This window comes from Macrobrachium nipponense, chromosome 28 (assembly GCF_015104395.2).
Source record: "Macrobrachium nipponense isolate FS-2020 chromosome 28, ASM1510439v2, whole genome shotgun sequence".
In the NCBI taxonomy this organism is placed as follows: domain Eukaryota; kingdom Metazoa; phylum Arthropoda; class Malacostraca; order Decapoda; family Palaemonidae; genus Macrobrachium; species Macrobrachium nipponense.
The window spans coordinates 7122035-7142034 of record NC_087217.1 but is presented as its reverse complement, the minus strand read 5'-3'; positions in this window follow the sequence as shown (position 1 = coordinate 7142034).

The window sequence follows — 20000 nt, the reverse complement described above, 5'->3', positions numbered from 1 at the left end:
TTATACCAAGACATCCATCCACAGGTATATAAGCCGTTTGACTAAGTAACCCCGGTTGATAATTTCCTTTTAATCTACTTCAGCGTTGGTTGGAGGAAGATTTTTTATCTATCCTTGGAGATATTCATTACCTTTGTTTAATGAAAGCCGTCTCAGCCGCACCGCCAGAACCAATTATTCTACAAGTGAAAATATAGAGGAAAATAGTTTAAAAAAATAAAAAGTGAAAAAATACACAAAAGTTAGGAAAAGAAGATACCACAAACTCCGAGGCAAGTTGTAACAAACTTCTCCGCAAAGAAAAGACAAAACAAAAAAGGGAAAATTTTCCTGAAAGGAAAACGTCGTCGAAACTGGAAAGAAAAAGAGGCGTCGACATTTCCTCAATCATATTTGCCTTCTTTTTCTCTTTTTTTTTTTCCTTCGTCCATCTTGGAACAAAATGGCGAGCCATGCCTCAAAAAAATTCACTGGGGGTCTTCCGAGGTCTTTATACCTGAATTGTATTTGAAGTTAACTATCACAAATACACACTGCTCACTTTGCATATGTCATGTGATAGGGCAAAGAACAGTTTTTAAACATCAGAAAATCACAACACAACACACGGAACAAAAGGAACCCATAACTCGTCCATAAAAGACGTAGAAGTAGAATATACAATTTAGACCGAAGGCCAAGCGCTGGGACCTATGAGGTCATTCAGCGCTGAAAGGAAAACTGAGAGTACAAGGTTGCAGAGGTGTCAGGAGGAAATCTCACAGTTGCACTATAATACAATTGTTAGAAAAGGGTGGAAAGTATGATATAGGAAAGGCTATGAAAGGGGGAACAGTAAAAGGGATGAAAGCGGTTGCAGCTCGGGACCGAAGGGACGCTGCAAAGACACTAAGTACTGCCTACAGTGCACCGCGCGTGAGATGCACTGACAGCCTTAACCCTAAACGAGGATGAATGGCGTGGCCTTAGCAACATATGCTGCACAGCTGAATCTTCCTTTCCACACTCAAAAGAAAATAACCGAGTGCCATAAAATCCAATGCACCCAAAATCCAAGATCAAGCTGAAATGGCATGAAACACCCATGGAAAACCAATCACTCTCTCCGAGTCCCCCGAAACCCTATTTAAAAACTTTGGATTCTTCAATTCCACAAATGACTGAGCGAATGAAACGACAGTCATTTAGAAGTGATCGGGATCAGCGTCAAACTACGGAGCGCCTATTACCTGTGATGGCTGTCCCGCCGGAAGGCATCCGTTATACGACCAAAAAAGATCGGGAGAGGAGATTTGCGTCAAGTAATATTAAATTGGGATAATATGAAAATGCATAATACGAAAACCTCCTGCCACTATGTAGGGAGCTACAGATGCTAAAGGATGAATGGGACAGTTACTACTGTTTTGCTTTTCTCGGAAAACAACCGCTGTGAGGGAAAAAATCACTCAATAAATATATATTTATATATATATATATATATATATATATATATAATTATATATATATATATTAGCTTCTCATTGAACGAGTCGGTTACGTGGTCGATTACCGATCTCAGGGTCCGGTTTCGATTCCCGCTCTGCCAAAAAACGAATCAGAGGAATTTGTTTCTGGTTCGGATCCTACAATAAACTGTAGGTCCCGTTGCTAAGCAACAAATTGGTTGCTAGCCTCCTAAAAATATATAATCCTTCGGGCCAGCCCTAGGAGAGCTGTTAATCAGTTCAGTGGTCTGGTTAAACTAGGATAAACTTATTTATACATACGTATATAACATCATATTACATATATGTATATTATACTAAATACATCCTACTACATACATATACACAGACACACACAATATATATATATATATGATATATATATATATATATATATATAATATATATATATAATATATATATACATATACGTATATACATATATACCATATTAGTCATTAACAACCTTGGGGACTATATTCGTGACTACGAAAAAGCCATGTGTGGAAGTGACGAACCTATCATTTTACAACGCATACATACATGCATGCATACATACATACATACATACATACATAGGTGTGTGTGTGTGTAAATAGATTCTGTTAAACAGCATACATCTCAAATATAAAAGATCCATTAAAATATATATATAATATATAGATAATATATATATATATATATATATATATATATATATATATATATATATATATATACACCTACATACATAAATACACACACGAAGAAAATAAAAAAATATCCGCAATTTCGCCATAACTCTTTACGCTGGCCGCACTGCCTTCGGCACTCGCGTGTTAAAAGGTGGTACTTTGTTTTTCTAATCTTAACCAAGTTTTCTTCTCAGTAACTCGTTTTCTTTCTTGTTTTACAGACTAAACATGGTTCCAGCATCTGGCAGTGTACACAAAGGAAGAACAGCGAGCAGCGACCCAATTTCACTGGTCTGAAGGTATGTCAGAGACTGAAATTCATCACAGGCTTTCAGTACAATAGGGAGACAACGTTCTATTGCGTAGACGTGTGTACGAGTAGATTGAGGGGTTAAAACTGGCCGAAAACTGCTCAGAATCTCGGCATTATGGCTGTCAAGCCATAACATTGCCCCCACGTCTCTAAAAACATCCCTAGGAGACCTAGAAGATGAATCGAACCTTCCATTATGACACTTATTCTAGCTAAGTTATTGTCAATGGAATTGTTAATGCAAATTGTTCGTCCAACAAGTAGGCAACCTCTGACATCCAGATTTAAAACTTACTCATGAAAATAGCTTTCTACTACATGCCACAACCCTAGAGAAGTTTGTAAGACCTACACTTATCCCCAAGGGGAAATACTTTGTAAATTCCAGCGCCCCTTTAAAATAATCTTTCTGCTCCACACTAAAAGTCTAAAGAATACAATGGAAACTATGCTCATCTATGATAAGCTTTCAGGTGAAATTCCAATATTTCGCGAGGCCTCCACCTACAAGGAAAATACTTAATACCAAGCATAACGTTTAAGAAAGGAGGATAAAAATCATCGTAGTAGTCTTGACAATGGTCAATCAAATTTATCATACCCTGAGTCCCTGATAGGTCCAAGGACTAAGTGCATAATTTTTGCATGGTGGAGGATCATACAATGACCGATAAAGAGCAATTCTTCTTCATTCAAGTCCTCTCTCTCTCTCTCTCTCTCTCTCTCTCTCTCTCTCTCTCTCTCTCTCTCTCTCGGACCAGGTAAATTTTGCGAAATTTACGTTTAGGCTTCAAAACACATTACAATATACTGCCATAAAGGTCACCTCCTAGGTCATTCTACAATGTCTTGTAGTAATTTCCTCGTCAAATATTCTCTCTCTTCTCTCTCTCTCTCTCTCTCTCTCTCTCTCTCTCTCTCTCTCTCTAGGCTTATCCTTAAAAATGCCTGAAATATGTCTAGGCGTAATTTACGTCTATTTTTGTGATTATGAGCAAAAATGAAAACGAAAACCTTATACTTACGTCCCCCTTTCATAATAATCATAATACCTGCAATCTTACTCCGTCATAAAACTTGAACTTTTAATACTCTAACAGCACAAGAAATGTTGAGGATCTTTTATATTTTTCCTTTTCTTTTTTTCTTTTCTTTTAGAATCCTGGCTTACAAGAAAAGGAGAATCGGCTGCCAGTCGTTAAAAAAGTCAAAGGAATGCTCATAACGCTCCGAGCGACCGAGAACGAAAACCTTCAAGAATTCGAAGGGGAATTCAGTACGACAAAATTCGGCTCGATTTAGATTTGACGATAATTTGTAACAGCGTATTACTTATTATCCTAATTCCTTAATAAAATACACATAGAAAAATATACAATATATTTATGCTGGCTCATAAAAATAACAGATGTGGATGTTTTATGGCAAATGAAGTTCTACAATACAGTGTGTGGTGTGTGTGTGTATGAGGGCGTGGCACGTCGATTCACGGTTACCTAAATGTATTACGTGTACATTTATTACAGGATTATCAAGATGCTTATCTCTTTCAGCCAACCTGAGAAGGGGTCACTATAAACAACATTAGCTCGTTACGCCTAGCTCACAAAATTTCAACTATTGATTGTGAATAATTATAGACTACCCGTAGATTGGTTCCATCCTTCCGGGAGTGGGAGATTACATCGCTGAGGCCATCCCCTGCATACTAGGATATAACTTACAGAACATATTGGAAGCAATGAGAAAATTTTGTTTTATTTAAGAAAACTAAACACTGTTAGCATTTTTTTCCTACCATATGAAGTATTGTGCACACAAGCATAGTGTATATTTTCATATTAATCTTTTTTACTTACTGTTGGTTACACTGATGATCAGAATATAGGAGCGAACACAGTTTCATTTTATCCTTCACGAAGATTTTGAATGTATTAGCTTTTCTTCTCTCGACCAGTAGGACTGCTGATTAACAATCCTAACATTCACTGCATTTTACATGTTCTTTACGATGAGATTCCTAAAATTTACTCATGGTATTGAAGCGATCCAATATCTGCCAAACAATATGAACATGAGTAAGGTGAAACTGCGCATCCAAATAGCGTAGATTTCGAATAAGATATTTCCAGAAAATGATTGAGGACTGATCTAGTTCACGCCAAATGTCTGGCAAATATCACTTTATCCCACTGCTGTCAAATACTGAAACAAATTAGCTGCCACTAGTGTCACGAGTAATGTATATACTGATAGAATGAAAAGCTTTTCGTTGATGTCTGAAAGACGGGTTAACGAAAGAGAGAGAGAGAGAGAGAGAGAGAGAGCTTCTTAAAAGGTTCAATGATGGGTTTATCTGCCCTATATTTGTCCATGACATCCATTTTTCTCTTCTGGGCCTATTTGATTCTCTTTATCCTTAGGCCTAACCTCATTAGTGGTTGGGCTCCCTAGGGTCTTCGCATATTACAGCCTAGTTCAAAGCCATTTAAGAGAATGCAAAAAACTCTCTTACATTCATACATAAAGCCACTTCCATACATACATATATAGTATATATAGTTTTGTGTGTGTGTGTGTTCAGTTTGAATTGAATTAGTAAGCAGTTTGAATTGAATTAGTAAGTGGAAATAGTTCGACTTACAATACACAGACAATCATGAATTGTTGTATTCTTGTGACCATGCCACTGGGAAATTGGCAGCAGTTGTTCCAGAAACGTACAAGGAAATAAGTTCAACAGACGATGAACAGACACCAGTGTCTTTTATCCATTAGAGCTCAAGTCGTCCCAAGCGCGAAACACCATCAAATTTATGGAAAAATTATCAACACATAAATAACAATAACAGTCCACGTTAGAGGATAACTAATATCTAAACAGAAAAATAGAATATGAAAACAATCTTGATCTTTACTACATCTTTATGAAGTATGAAAAATACACGATAAATTTTCGAAAAACAAACTATGAAGTATGAAAAATACACGATAAATTTTCGAAAAACAAACTATGAAGTATGAAAAATACACGATAAATTTTCGAAAAACAAACTATGAAGTATGAAAAATACACGATAAATTTTCGAAAAACCGACTCATTTTTAAATTGAATAAGAAAAAAGAGAAAAGTAACCAGCCCTTTAGTAAAATATATACATATTTTGTTTCAAGGACAAGGAAGCTTTCGAAACAATGAAACATCGAACTCTCTTACCTTAAGAGAATTCACACACCTTTCTCTCAAGAAAAACGCAAACCTTTTCGCAAGGAAAAATCTAAACTTTTCCTAGGAAAATTCACTCTTGTTCCCCAAGGGAAATTCGAACCCTTTTTCCAACCAAAAAAGGTCATATCTTTTAACCCTTAAAAAGGACTTGAGCTTCTCTCTTCCAAGGAAAATATTCATTTTTTGATTTATGGAAAATTACCAGATTTCCGCAAGAAACCCGCAATCATTTTCTGTCAAGGAAAACACGAGCTGTTCTCCAAGGACAAATCATGCCTCCGTCCGCTAAGGAGCGCGATCTATTCCTCAAAGGAAAAAATCGAACCGTTTTTTGACAAGGGAAGACTCAGGCTTTTTCCCACGCGACGTAACGAAGCCAATGAAAATCCCAAATATCAATTAAAACTTCAAAAGGCAAAATACTCCTTCGGTTATAACAGGTTTCTTACTTTCCTTTCTGAAAAGTAGAACAGAGATGAAAGTGAAGTTTTTATTTTTTCTTCAAAATGCCATCTACACTCTTATATTCTTCTCTCTCAATAAACCTTTTCGCTGTTGATCTTATTTCTATCTTCAGTCACTATTATCATTATCATTACAATTGTCAAGGGGCAGCGGAGAGGTAGTAACATATAAGCACGACACTCTCACACACTAATTTATATATATATAGCAAAAATATCACACAAAATCAATTTCTCTACACCTTGTGAATAACTTGCACACAAAGTGAATTACAATAATTAAATGCTTCTGTCCCGGCAAGGATTTGAACCTGGGGCTTAGTTTATGAGTAGTGATACGCAATCGATGTGATTATTCGGCTATCACGAGACTTGTGTTGATATAATCTCTCCTCTACATTTTCCTGTCAAATTTGGATTCTTTACTTTGAACCTAAATATCAACCTCTATCCACCATTATTGCTAATTGGTAAGGTTGTACAACTTTGCGAGACTTTTTTTTTTTTATGCTAACGGACATCAAGGCCCCCAAATAGTACTTTATATCGAATGAACAACACATTTGGAATAATTTACACCACAAAGGAATCACAACTCACAAATAATTTAGCCTTCCCCGGGATACGAACCTGGGCCTTGGTCTAAAAACTGATAACGGTCAACTTGATCATCTATTATCAAGATATTACAAACTTTTCTTGATCCGCCAGTGGGCATGAGGCTTAATATTTTGTTTTAGGACCACTTAATACTGTTTATAGTTCGTCCCCTTATTAATTACTTTAATTGCATTGCCTGTTCTCTATACTTTCTGTAGGTAAAGTAATTAGGAAGCTGGCGTTTTAGCAACTGTTTACAGATAAATATATATATATATATATATATATATATATATATATAAGATATCATATATATATATATATATATATTAGACAGACAGAGACAGACAGTCAGACAGATATATATATATATATATATATATATATATATATATATATATATATAGATAGGATAGATAGATAGATAGATAGATAGATAGATAGTATAGATAGATAGATGTAGATAGATAGATAGATAGATAGATAGATAGATAGATAGATAGATATACATCTTTTGCAAAATTGTATTATTACTTATATAGATTTTTTATTTTTCCCATTTTTATATTTCTCTTTTATGTTATTACCTAAAAAAATCTTCAATACTATTATTTTGTCCTTTTCATGGAGGCACGTGCCCAAGTGACCCCCCCCCCCGGGCGGGCTTTGAATCGGCTAGTGGGCGGCGGCATGCCCATTCATAAGACAGCATGTTCAAGTTCGGTTCCCGGAAACATTAAATCTCGCTTCAATGCAAACTCTTACATTCGTGTGTATCCTCTTCAGTCAAGAGCCAACGGCAAGCTCTGACCTATTAGCCCTCATTGCTACCAGTTTCATCATTTCCCATATTTGCGTTTTATTCTTCATATAAAATTCTAGACCGGTTAAAAAGCGTTTCATTCCTCATGTAAAATTCTTGACCGGTTGAGAAGCGTTTCATTCATCATATAATATTTTAAGACTGGTTAAGAAGCGTTTCATTCATCATATAATATTTTAAGACTGGTTAAGAAGCGTTTCATTCATCATATAATATTTTAAGACTGGTTAAGAAGCGTTTCATTCATCATATAATATTTTAAGACTGGTTAAGAAGCGTTTCATTCATCATATAAAATTCTTGACTGGTTGAAAATTTTTATCCTAAAATTTTAAGATCGGTCAAGAAGGGTTCCATTCATCATATAAATTTTAAGACTGGTTAAGAAGCGTTTCATTCATAATACAAAATTTTAAGACTGGTTAAGAAGTGTTTCATTCATAATACAAAATTTTAAGACTGGTTAAGAAGCGTTTCATTAATCATATAATATTCTTGACTGGTTAAAGTTTCATTCATCATATAAAATCTTTGATCGGTTAAGAAGCATTTGAAATATTCATCATGTGAAATTCTAGACCGGTTTAGTCATCTGGCGTGACGAAACAAGAGGATGTACATTTTGCTTTGCTTGTCGCACAAAAGGCCGAGATCACGGAAGTTTTCGATGGGGAATGAGCCAAGACTATTGTATGCTAAGATGTAATTACCATACCATCTCTGACATCTATCAAATTATTCGACACATAATCCAAGTCCTTAACCATGGTCATTCAACCGGAATATCAAAATTATTTGACAGAAAGACCAAATACTCTCGATTTTCTACTTCTCATGTAACTACTTGCACATAAAGCCATAAAACAATAAACAGTTCAAATTACTTTCTCCCAAAAATAATAGTTAACAAAAGACATCATGAAAAACAAAAAAGATCTTGAAGTACCCTCTCAACACTTTTATCTTTACCTGATTTCTTACGTAAGAAAAGTGATGACAGTTAATCATTCTCTCTCTCTCTCTCTCTCTCTCTCTCTCTCTCCACACACACACACACACACACACAAAGCGTACAATACGATACATACATACATACAATATATATATAAATATGTGTATGTATGTATTTATGTGTGTGTGTCTCATTTAACATTAAGGCGAAAGTAACATTATCTCATAACTTTCCATTGGCCGAAGAGCAGCAGTGTTGGGGTCTTCATTAGTGAGCACGATGCACAGACACTGATGTGGAAGGTGACTCGTGAGAGAAGAATGTTTCCTTTTTTATGCATTCATGCGTGAGAGCAAAAACCGACACGTACATGTTAATCCACCTGCTGATTCAAAATCTCTCTCTAAGGGGGAAACGTGCTCGGATGGTTGCGCCAGTGAGCTGACATTTTGTTTTGGAAAACACAGAACAAAACAAATTGTTAATTAAAGTGATCTCTGGAGCTTACTTCACCTGCAGGGACACCACGTGACTTCGTAATACAGTTCTAACGTTTAACGAAGCGCTTCAAACGTCACAAATTTCAACTCTATACCTATATTCATAGGCTCTCATAATTCGAACCTAAAAACTTGATGGAAACATAGCCATAAACTCTAGGGTACGTCCACTCTACATTAAGATATGTCAACGCACTTCAGCCATTTTCCGAATGCATATGATCAAAAACACTTTGAAAACATGTCAACAATCGTAAGTGGAGAACGAACCCTGGCTGGATAATTGTATGAAATGCTGATTAGCCCAACCTACAAGACTTGACTTGCACTCAATCATTTTGTCATGCGTACAGATAAGTTACCGACCTGGTTTTATACATTATTATCTTTGTTTGATTTGATTTAATTTATAGAGATTTTTGGCATTATGCCAAGCACTGGGGCAACTAAGGCCATTCAGCGCTGAACCGGAAATTGACAGTCAAAGGTTTGAAAGGTGTTACAGGAGGAAAACCTCAAAGCAGTTACACTATGAAACAATTGTTAGGAGAGGGTTGACAGAAAGATGGAAGAACGAGAACATGAACGGGGGTACAGTAAAAGGAATGATAGTAGTTGGAGCTAGGGGCTGAAGGGACGCTGCAAAGAACCTTAAGTAATGCCTACATTACCCTTGTGTTTTAAAATATACCCCAACGTCTGACAAAGATCTCGGTCCTTATCTGCCTCTTTCCAAAACAAACCTCATATCATCACCACCTCTCTCTGACACCAAAATCCACATGGACAATAAAATGAAACTTATGCCCATGGGCAGTCCTCATTCTACAAAAATATTTTAAATTTTCTCTTGTCCTTCACCTTTTTTTTTTTTTAGGTCAGGGCAAAGCAAGGCTACCGATGTATATACATGTCTATACGGTAAAGAAAAAAAATGTGCGCCAATTTGGCACATAAATCCCTGCTCTTCAAGCCATAAGCATTTATAAACGGCGCTGTCAAAGAGTTCCATTATCTGATGTACCTTATGACATCTTGTCTTCTGGCTGGCAAAGCAGCCAGTATTAGTGGAAAAACTGAAGACGGTAATGTTTGACTAGCAGCCAAAGATCGGCACCCGAGTTTGCGACAGCCGTTTTGTATTAAAAGTGTTTAGAGCATTCCTTTAACAGCAATAAAAAATAACTCAACACAAGAGAAGTCAGTCAACCGTAAATTATGACAGTAGTATACTGTATATATAACATATGCAATGAACGAGGCTGTAATTGATTGACTTATATAGGCATAAACCATTTCAGCTTGATAAACGGGTTAAACTTTTGGAGTGTAGGTTTCTGTACGCTTGTTATTTCTATAAAGGGTAACTTAACGTTTACAATGATTTATGTCTCAACAGAGGTGAATTAAATAAGAACTAACCCCGCAACATCAACAAACAACGATGAATAGAAAAAATCTCGGTATACAAAAAATAAGGAAGTTTTTCTGCACTGTCAGTAATGCATGCATATACACCCTTGCCTCTACATATTCATACACAGGCATACCCAACATAGGACATATCCACACAACTTTGCACAAACACGCAAAATATAAAGATGCATAATGATTAAGAAGAAAAAATCTAACGTAACTTGATAATATATACCGGTATCTATAACCACACCACAATGACTAACAGTGTTATCAGCTCAGTGGCTCTATATCTTTCTTATCGGAACACGAGTAATAACGAGCTCTCCAGACATGGCTATGCGTCCTGGCTGGATTGCTATACACCCTCACTCATAACACCATTCAGTTCTCTACCTCTTTTTCTTTACCTAACCCTGAGGCACAATATATATATATATATATATATATATATAATATATATATATATATATATATATCTGTGTGTATTCATATATAGCTACATAATACACACATATATAACGTGTATGTGTATAGATTCAAATAGTGAGGTGGCAGTGCCTTATTATTCATACCATTTTATATTCATATAGTGGTATTATATTAAAAAGGTTTTATTTACAGATTAATACATGATAGTATCGATCAGTCTTATGTAAAATTAGTGACAAAAGTTCATTCTCTATCAATTCAAAATATAGGGTATATTGTTTATATATAGATATATGTAGTGTATATACATATACTATATATGTATACATGCATGTACTGTCGGCCAAAAAACTATTGGCAGAGTTTCATAATTTTTCGTTCACCTGCCTGACGCACGATTCAGGCTTTATTTATCGATTTTTCTTTTTAAAGATGGGAGAAATCATATGTAATGACGTTTAAAACAGTCACTAATATCTTTAGAACATTATGTTATGTTATTGTGCAAAACTATTTTCCATATAGCAAAATTGACGTGAACGAAACGAAGTGATAAAAAACGTCATATCACAACCATAGATATACATTACCAAATAGATAGGAGACACCTATCACTAGCAGTATCGCATAAACATACCCCTTAAATTATCATTTCAATATTAAGTTGAAGGTAGTTAAACTATTCCATTTGTTAAATTTTACAGAAAACATTGGAATCTCACAAAACGCTATCAAATTTAAAAAGAAAAGAAAAAAAAACGATATCCTAACAGTGTGAACCAGGCGACCTCACTCTATTGCTTTTGATGTTATGTGCACGGGAATCTGTCAATGTGTCATTTATCGGTCTAAGAAACATCCCTCTATAGCGAGAGACAATTATTGCACTGCATTCGGTGCAAGTTCCTGTTGGAGAGATATCAAGAAAGCTTAATAAACCGGAGAGAATCATACATAGATGAATTATATTGTTTAATGAACGGCAAAATTTAGAACATGGGCTTATACAGGTGGAACACCTCAAAGCATCACAAGAGAGCAAGTCAATATAGTAGTGTAAATGTTGCTGAGCAACATTCATTTGTGAATTTTGAATTCTAGTGCATCGTCACGACATTGCTGAACCAGGAATCATGACTAGCTCTACACTTATGACTGGTGTCTGATGAATACTGTAGATGGAGAGGAAGAGATTTTTTAATCTACTCTTGAAATCTTTGATAGGTGTCTAATGAATAAGTCTAATGAATAAGCAAACTTATCTTTGATGGATGAGAGATTCAGTTAGGCTTACTCTTTTTGTTTTGTTTTTTATCGGTGGCCAATGAATACCACGGATAGGGAGGGAAACAGTTTCAATGATGCATGGATTTTTTTTCTTCAAAACCTAAAGAATACATTTTATTGGAGATACTTTATTAACATCGGCCTAATCCCTCAATCACTCCTATACGCCACCTCCGCTCTCTTCTACATCTCAGGCGACTCGAGCCGACTTCTCTCTACGAACTCCATCTCGTGAAAGCATCAGTAATGATAACGGTTATTTTAAAATTCCCCGCACCAACAACGGACGCCTTAAAATGCATGTTTATAAAATATTTTCTGTTCAAAGAAACTTTATCTTTCATTCCCCAAAATATGTGAATACACTCGTGTTACACCCTGTAGCCGTCAAAGAGCAACCCTTGATTAAAGCAGTAGGTTTTTCTTCAATAAAACAAAATAAATAAAAAAAAACATATGAAATAGACTTAAACGAGAACGTCATCTTTCATATTTCTTATCCTTTCAGCTACTTATAATATGTTTATGGTAGTAGGTCTAGGTATACATGTGAAACTAATTTGAATCAGTTTCTATTTAGAAGAAAATAATAGCTACAGAAAGATCAACCTAAGAAAGCTTTAATGAAAGTAAGCCTTTCTTAATGTATTCGTCAGTTTTGACTCCTACAGCTTTCCAACGCGTCCAAATGAAACAGGATGATATGCAAGGAATTCGATAAAAAATAAGACTAAATTATATTCGTTTGATTTTTTTTATGATTGCTTTTTGACTTTGAATAGCTAGGTCTGAGTTAAATATGTTAAGCAATTATGAAAAGGATAAGAAGAAAGGCGAACATGGCTAATAAAACAAGAATAACGGGAATAATCAAATCAAGCAGATTAATATATATATATATATATATATATATATATATATATATATATATTGTTGATTTAAATATTCATTTATATTACATATCCGAGAGAGTATACTGCTGAAAATAGACCTAGGGTAATCATATGTGAAAATCAGAAGTCCGATTTAGGCCCACTAAATGTATCATGCAAATTATTTTATTGATCAAAGGACAAAATTAGTTTAATTAAACATCGTTTTCTAAAATGTTAACGCCAAGCTTGATGTATTGTTTATCGGCTGTAGGAGACGAAATGACAACACCCCAGTGCAGTACGATACGTTGAGTCAAGACTCGAGCGGCAACAAAGCCAACTTCAAAAGGATTCGGTATGCTGTCATGAAGCTAGAGTTGAGAATAAAATTAGAAATCGTGGACCCATCGGTATATTTTTTCCTTACTTTGCAAAATAATTATCTTTAATACATTGAATAAATCTACTCTATTCTAATGTAATTTATTTCAAGTATAGCACCTTTGAAAGGAAATGTTATTTATTGTTAAGTAAATAATCTGGCATCTGCATATGGCAATATTTCCATAACGAACAATGAATTAAGAAACTACGCCAATTCTTCATTGGCCGTCTGTACATACACAATATATATATATATATATATATATATATATATATAGAATATATATCTATAGATATATATATATATAAACTGCCCGGCATTCTAAAATATAGTGCAGCTAAAGGAGGTAAAAAACGTCCAAAAAAAAAATTTTAAATTTTTTACTACAATGCTCAACACTATCTACCATGATATGATAAAGCAAGGATAAGATCTCTTTAATCAAATACAAGAACCTTGTGTGATATTCCACCCGCTCCCCCCCAAAGAAAAATTATTCTGAGAGAAGAAAATCCAGAGTTTATATATATATATATATATATATATATATATATATATATATATATATATATATATATATATATATATATATATATATATATATATTTATATATTCTCTGTGATATATTTTTTCAGCTACCGATACTCTCATGTATATGTGTATATATATATATATATATATATATATATATATATATATATATATATATATATATATACACACATATATTTAAGTATGTATGTATTATGTAGCTGTTAACCCGTTCCCCTATTATGGTGGGACTTAGGGTAATAATACAGAATCAAAGTTGACCACTATATGCCAAAGATCTTCAATTACTTTATATATCTATGCATGAGGGTCATCATCATCAGCATCTCGTGGGCCCCACTCCCGAAAAACACTTCCCCATTTTATCTTACATGCATTTGTCTTTCATGGTTTCAATGTTCTACCACCCCTTACAGCCAACATTTTCATTCTCCCCTCCCAACCACATTAAAACATTTGACCCTTTTTTACAACTTTCATGGCGTTACGTTTCTAGCCCTTTTCTCCTTCGTTCTCCACATATTCTATGTAAACAGTCCATCTCAACAGCTCTAAACTTTTACACCTATTCGCATCAACCAAATAAAACTCCCTTCCATAAATAACGTTAGCTCGACAAATCTCTAGTTCACAGAAATCCTGCGGCCTCCCTTTCTTCGGTTATTCTTTAACTCATTCCTTTCATACTATCCTCTCTGACACTCAATTCTGCTTGCTTCTGGCATCTATTTACCTTGATATACGTACATATGCATATATATACAATTATTTACCCTATCATCCACGCAGGTGGGTTTTCTCCTACAGAAACCCAGCTAATACTATCATGTACTATTCTAGGGTCATGACCATGCCTTATCCCCCTCCCATTCATCCTTATCTTATCTGAATGTGGAATTTCCGTAATTTCCCCTTGGATACAACATCTCATTCTTTCCTGACATCTGACTCCTAATATTCTTTATAAAGCTTTATTCTCAAATCGAAGAAGTCTTGTAATTATTGTTTCACTGTCACACCATGACTCTTGCCCGTAGTGCTCTACAGAGTTTAGGTGCTGTAATAACCTTACTTTCGAATGCAATTCGTTAATATCCCAAATCTTGTTCAGTTTCTCTAATGTTTGGTTCGCCATTCTTAGTCTTTCACAAAATTCCAACAAGACAGAACATGCACCTGATATTCTTTTAAACATTTAAGACTCAAAGTTACCAATCCTTTATCAAATGTTATTTCTTTCCTTAGGTACATATACTGTCGTTATTCGTTGTACTTAAATTTACCATGGTCCCCACCACGTTAGATCTCTGATGCATTCTATTTAGAAAGATTTGTCAATCATCTGTAAGGATTCTATCGAAGGCAAACAGCGTAATTGACATAACATTCCTCTGTAGCACTCCGCTATATACTGAAAATTCAATTAGCTTTGCATATTTAACGGGAATATATAAGGCCTTCCATGACGTTGGTCTGTGGACAGGCTCATGCCTACTTTATATAAAAAAATCAATCAATAAAACACGTTGCACTGTGGCACAACTCCTGCCTTTTCCATGAACAGCTTCTCAACTCCCAGTATTTTATCAATTTCTTTCTCTTGCTTAAAGAGGATGCGCAGACTGTGTAGAGACATACACATACATACATATAGATAATATAAGAACTACATATGCTAAGGACCCTAACAGAATATTAGTGACCATAGCTGGACACACTTCGAAATCCATCATTCAAAACAATGACAATTACAAATAAAAAAAATGCATGAAATATTGTAAACATGGCTAAACGTCATCATCCAGTAATAATAATAATATTTAATAATAATAAAAGCAACAGAAAACATTATTAAAATTAAAAAGATGGAAAAAAATTACAAAAATAAAAATAACCTTAAGTTTAACGGAAACTAAGCACAAAATTTATTACCATCTAATAATAATAATAATAATAATAATAATAATAATAATAATAATAATAATAATAATAGAATGGAAATAAAAGCAGCACTGCACAAGGCCGGGGTCTTATTCCGATAAGACCCATTAAATCGGCCTCGTCTAAACAGAACGACCGTCGTTTACGAACGAGCTATTCCCTCGTAAAGGATCCCAGACGAGATCATTCAGACGCTACTGACGAGGCTCGATACCCGACCACAGTTGATGAGATGAACGCCAGAGTGCGCAAGAGCGTGCCGGCACGTGCGCAAAGATTCCGGAAGCGAACCTACTCATGAAAAGGTAAACAATAATTCAACGAAACTGATTGATTTGCTTCTGTAACATGGCGTCTGACGAGATACACAGCAAAGTGTATATATGAGCGTGCACGCCTCAAACCAACGCGAGATTCGGTAAAGGTTGACTGAACTGACTGATTGATTTACGTTCTCTGGTGTCGCAAAGACGGTAGTCATCGACGCCGGAACTAAGCTGAAGAAACTAACTCAATCAGACTGAAAAGATGCATGGCTTCAATATTTAATCAATTCATGCATACTTTCAAATACTCTTCACGCTCTTACATTCATGAGAGAGAGAGAGAGAGAGAGAGAGAGAGAGAGGGGGGTGGGGGGGGGGAGGGGGGGGGTATCTAGGCTTGGAGCATGGCAACTTCCATCTTCAAACAACCTGCAAACGCAACCACGTTTTATGTTCGAAATGTCCCATTTGATGACAGTCGGATCACTCGGTGAAAATGGAAATGAATGCTCCCCCCCCACCCCTCCCCTCCCTCAAAATCACGACAACGTATTCTCTCTCTCTCTCTCCAATAAAAGTCTATTCCATATAAATGACTTATCCTGCTGCGAAATCAGTTTACAGTATTTTATCCACTACTATCTCTCCCTCTAGGCTTGGAGCATGGCACTTCCATCTTCTGCGCGTTTTATGTTCGAAATGTCCCATTTGATGACAGTCGGATCACTCGGTGAAAATGGAAATGAATGCTCCCCCCCCCCCCTCCCCTCCCTCAAAATCACGACAACGTATTCTCTTTCTCTCTCTCTCTCTCTCTCTCTCTCTCTCTCTCCTCTCTCTCATAAAAGTCTATTCCATATAATGACTTATCCTGCTGCGAAATCAGTTTACAGTATTTATCCACTACTATCTCTCTCTCTCTCTCTCTCTCCTTTGCATTATGCGTTTTACATTCCCCCTCCCCTTCATAAACTAACGTACACATCGTCCTCGTGACCAAATCACATCTATATCTCCCGCATGCAACGATCAACTCCAAAGGCTTTATATAAAATGTCATTCAAGCAACGTTTACGACGTCACATGAAACCAAGAGATGGCTCTTGAAATGTGAGAATGTGAACACCATCTTCCTGGATTCATTTTATTTCGCCTCTTGTAAGTATTAGGTTTTGTTCTCAAGATTTTTCAATTTCCGAGAAAGCGCAAGAAATTTAATTTCATGCTAATGTAAGATAATCACGCAATATATATATATATATATATATATATATATATATATATATATATATATATATATATATATATAAAGAGAGAGAGAGAGAGAGAGAGAGAGATACATATGTATGTACATAACATATATACCAAATATATGTAAATGTATAATATCTGGGGTAAAGAGAATTGGGGGTATATCTTGATTCGCCAATTAAAAATTAATATTTCAAGAGTTCCTTTATTTGGTTCTAGTAATTTTAGAGAAAATACTATATGCTTTCTTCCTTTTACTCTTTTTCTATTGTATACGCACATTATATATATATACATATAATTGTATATGTATATGTATATATATATATACATATATATATGTGTGTATATATATATAATGTATACATATATATATATATATATATATATATATATATAATATATATATATATATATATATAATTAATTCGGCAATATACCTATATGTCATAAAACGACACGCCTTTGAAAGTACGTCACCATAAAACCACAGTTCAAGTTCACCTGTAAACCTCAAGACTTTCCCTTTTAGAAGCAGCAAAGTCGGTGACTGTGATGAAGGGTATGGAAACCGTAACATTCACAGTAAGGTGACCAATTGTACATTTTGGTATGCTGCTTATGATTTGCAAATGTGATTTCTGATAGCATTATGAAAACAGTTGTTTTATATATCAAAACATACATAAAGCATTAAGCAAAACAATTGCACTGTGATGTCAGATGCCTCCACACTCAGAGTGAAGTTACAATTAATAATCATAAATATCCTTAACCAAAATAATTATAATGTGCATAATATACTAATTAATAATCATTAGTTTTATAGCAGTGTTTTCTCAACGTGGGCCATATGGCCCCCTTGGGGGCCATGAGATTTTTTCAGGGGCATTAATATACCTTCCCTAGGCGTATTAAGGTGATGGACGGAAGGCGGGTGTGTGTGTGTGTGTGTGTGTGTGTGTGTGTGTGTGTGTGTGTGTGTGTGTGTGTGTGTGTGTGTGGGGGGGGGGGGGTAAGAACTCAGAGTTGGCATGGAGGGGGCCACAACAACTTGCACTGGATTGAAGGGGGCCTCCACACCAGAAAAAAGGTTGAGAAACAGTGGTTTATAGTGTCCCTCGCCATAATAATTGTAAAGAAATGTCAAACCTCTCAAACACAGGTACGAACCCTTGAAAAGACTATTTGAGGCGATGGATTCCTCACTCACCACGTGGCTGTAAGCATTCCAAACTGTACCTGCGATCGATACAGCTCTGGATACAAAACGTATCCAAGTACACATACATACACACACACTCACACGACTCAAAAGACTGCCATAGCCACTTGGCACAACGCGACCTTGCACCTTATCGACCCCTTTTTAATTTCGCAAAGCGGGTCCTTTGTCTATTAAATCTTAGTCATCGTTTTTAACTTTACTTTTATCTGGTAAGTTTGCTTCGCTTACCTTCCTTTAAGGTGAATCCTAATAGTTATCTGACTTGTTATATTGTTCGGTAATTAGACAAAACTAGTTCATCAATTAAAAGTTGCCATAAAAGTTTACACAAATATCAATGAATCAACAAGGAAGTTTTGTAAAATGTAGTCTCATGCTCTAATTTAAATCAAGCAAGGCTTTGAATGTGTACTAATCGTAAGTCGACAAGTTTTCTATTACTAACATAATAATCATCCGCTAAAATGAAGAAAGGCTTGGAAAAAGAACGCAAGTCAATAATTCATGATGAAATGAGGTACAGTGGCATCTCTAAACTATTGAACGCCTCTGTCTGGGTGTCAATAGCCCACTCAAGCCCCGCTAATAGTGAGATACTGTTATAATTACTGGAAGTCGGTAGAACTTGCTGCTCTGGAAGTGACATTAGCTTGTGAAGTTGGTATCTCAACAGTAGAGTTGACTGTCACCATACCTGCAGTTACACTTGCTACAACTGTAACCAATCAAAGCCAATGTTTTTTCGCTATTATCACCACCCCCAACAAGAAGGGACGTACGTTTTTCCTTGGAGTTCATTTTCCCTTATCCCCACTTACCTCCAGCTTCCCGCCTCGTAAGTCTCATCCAAGTAGGCATCGGTCTGCCAGAAAAAGCAAAGCTGGAACACAGCAATCGCTATTCTCCCAATGGCGGTGTGAAACCTTGAAGAAATCATTGTTCTCTACAAAACTCTAAATGTCCGCTGTTGTGGCCAAGCCAAAATGAACTATTTTGCTCTAGTGACTCCTATAGACCCGAAGCTAAAAATTTTAATTTTGCGTAAAAAAATTAGATAATAAAAGGACAGAAATCCAACAAGAAGGAAAAGACAGGCTGTATCTGGTCTGACAGAAAAGACGTGCAGCAAGAGAGAAAGATTTTTGACTTCTCCTGCTCCAGTGACTAGCAGACAAGGGCATATTCACACATTAACTATGCAAGTATAAAAGAAGGTGAACGAAAGAATAAGCATCTTTTCTGGTCAAGAAGTATTACACAACGCATAAACTTAATTTCGAAATTTTTTTAATCCACTCTATACATACCTACATACATACACTCA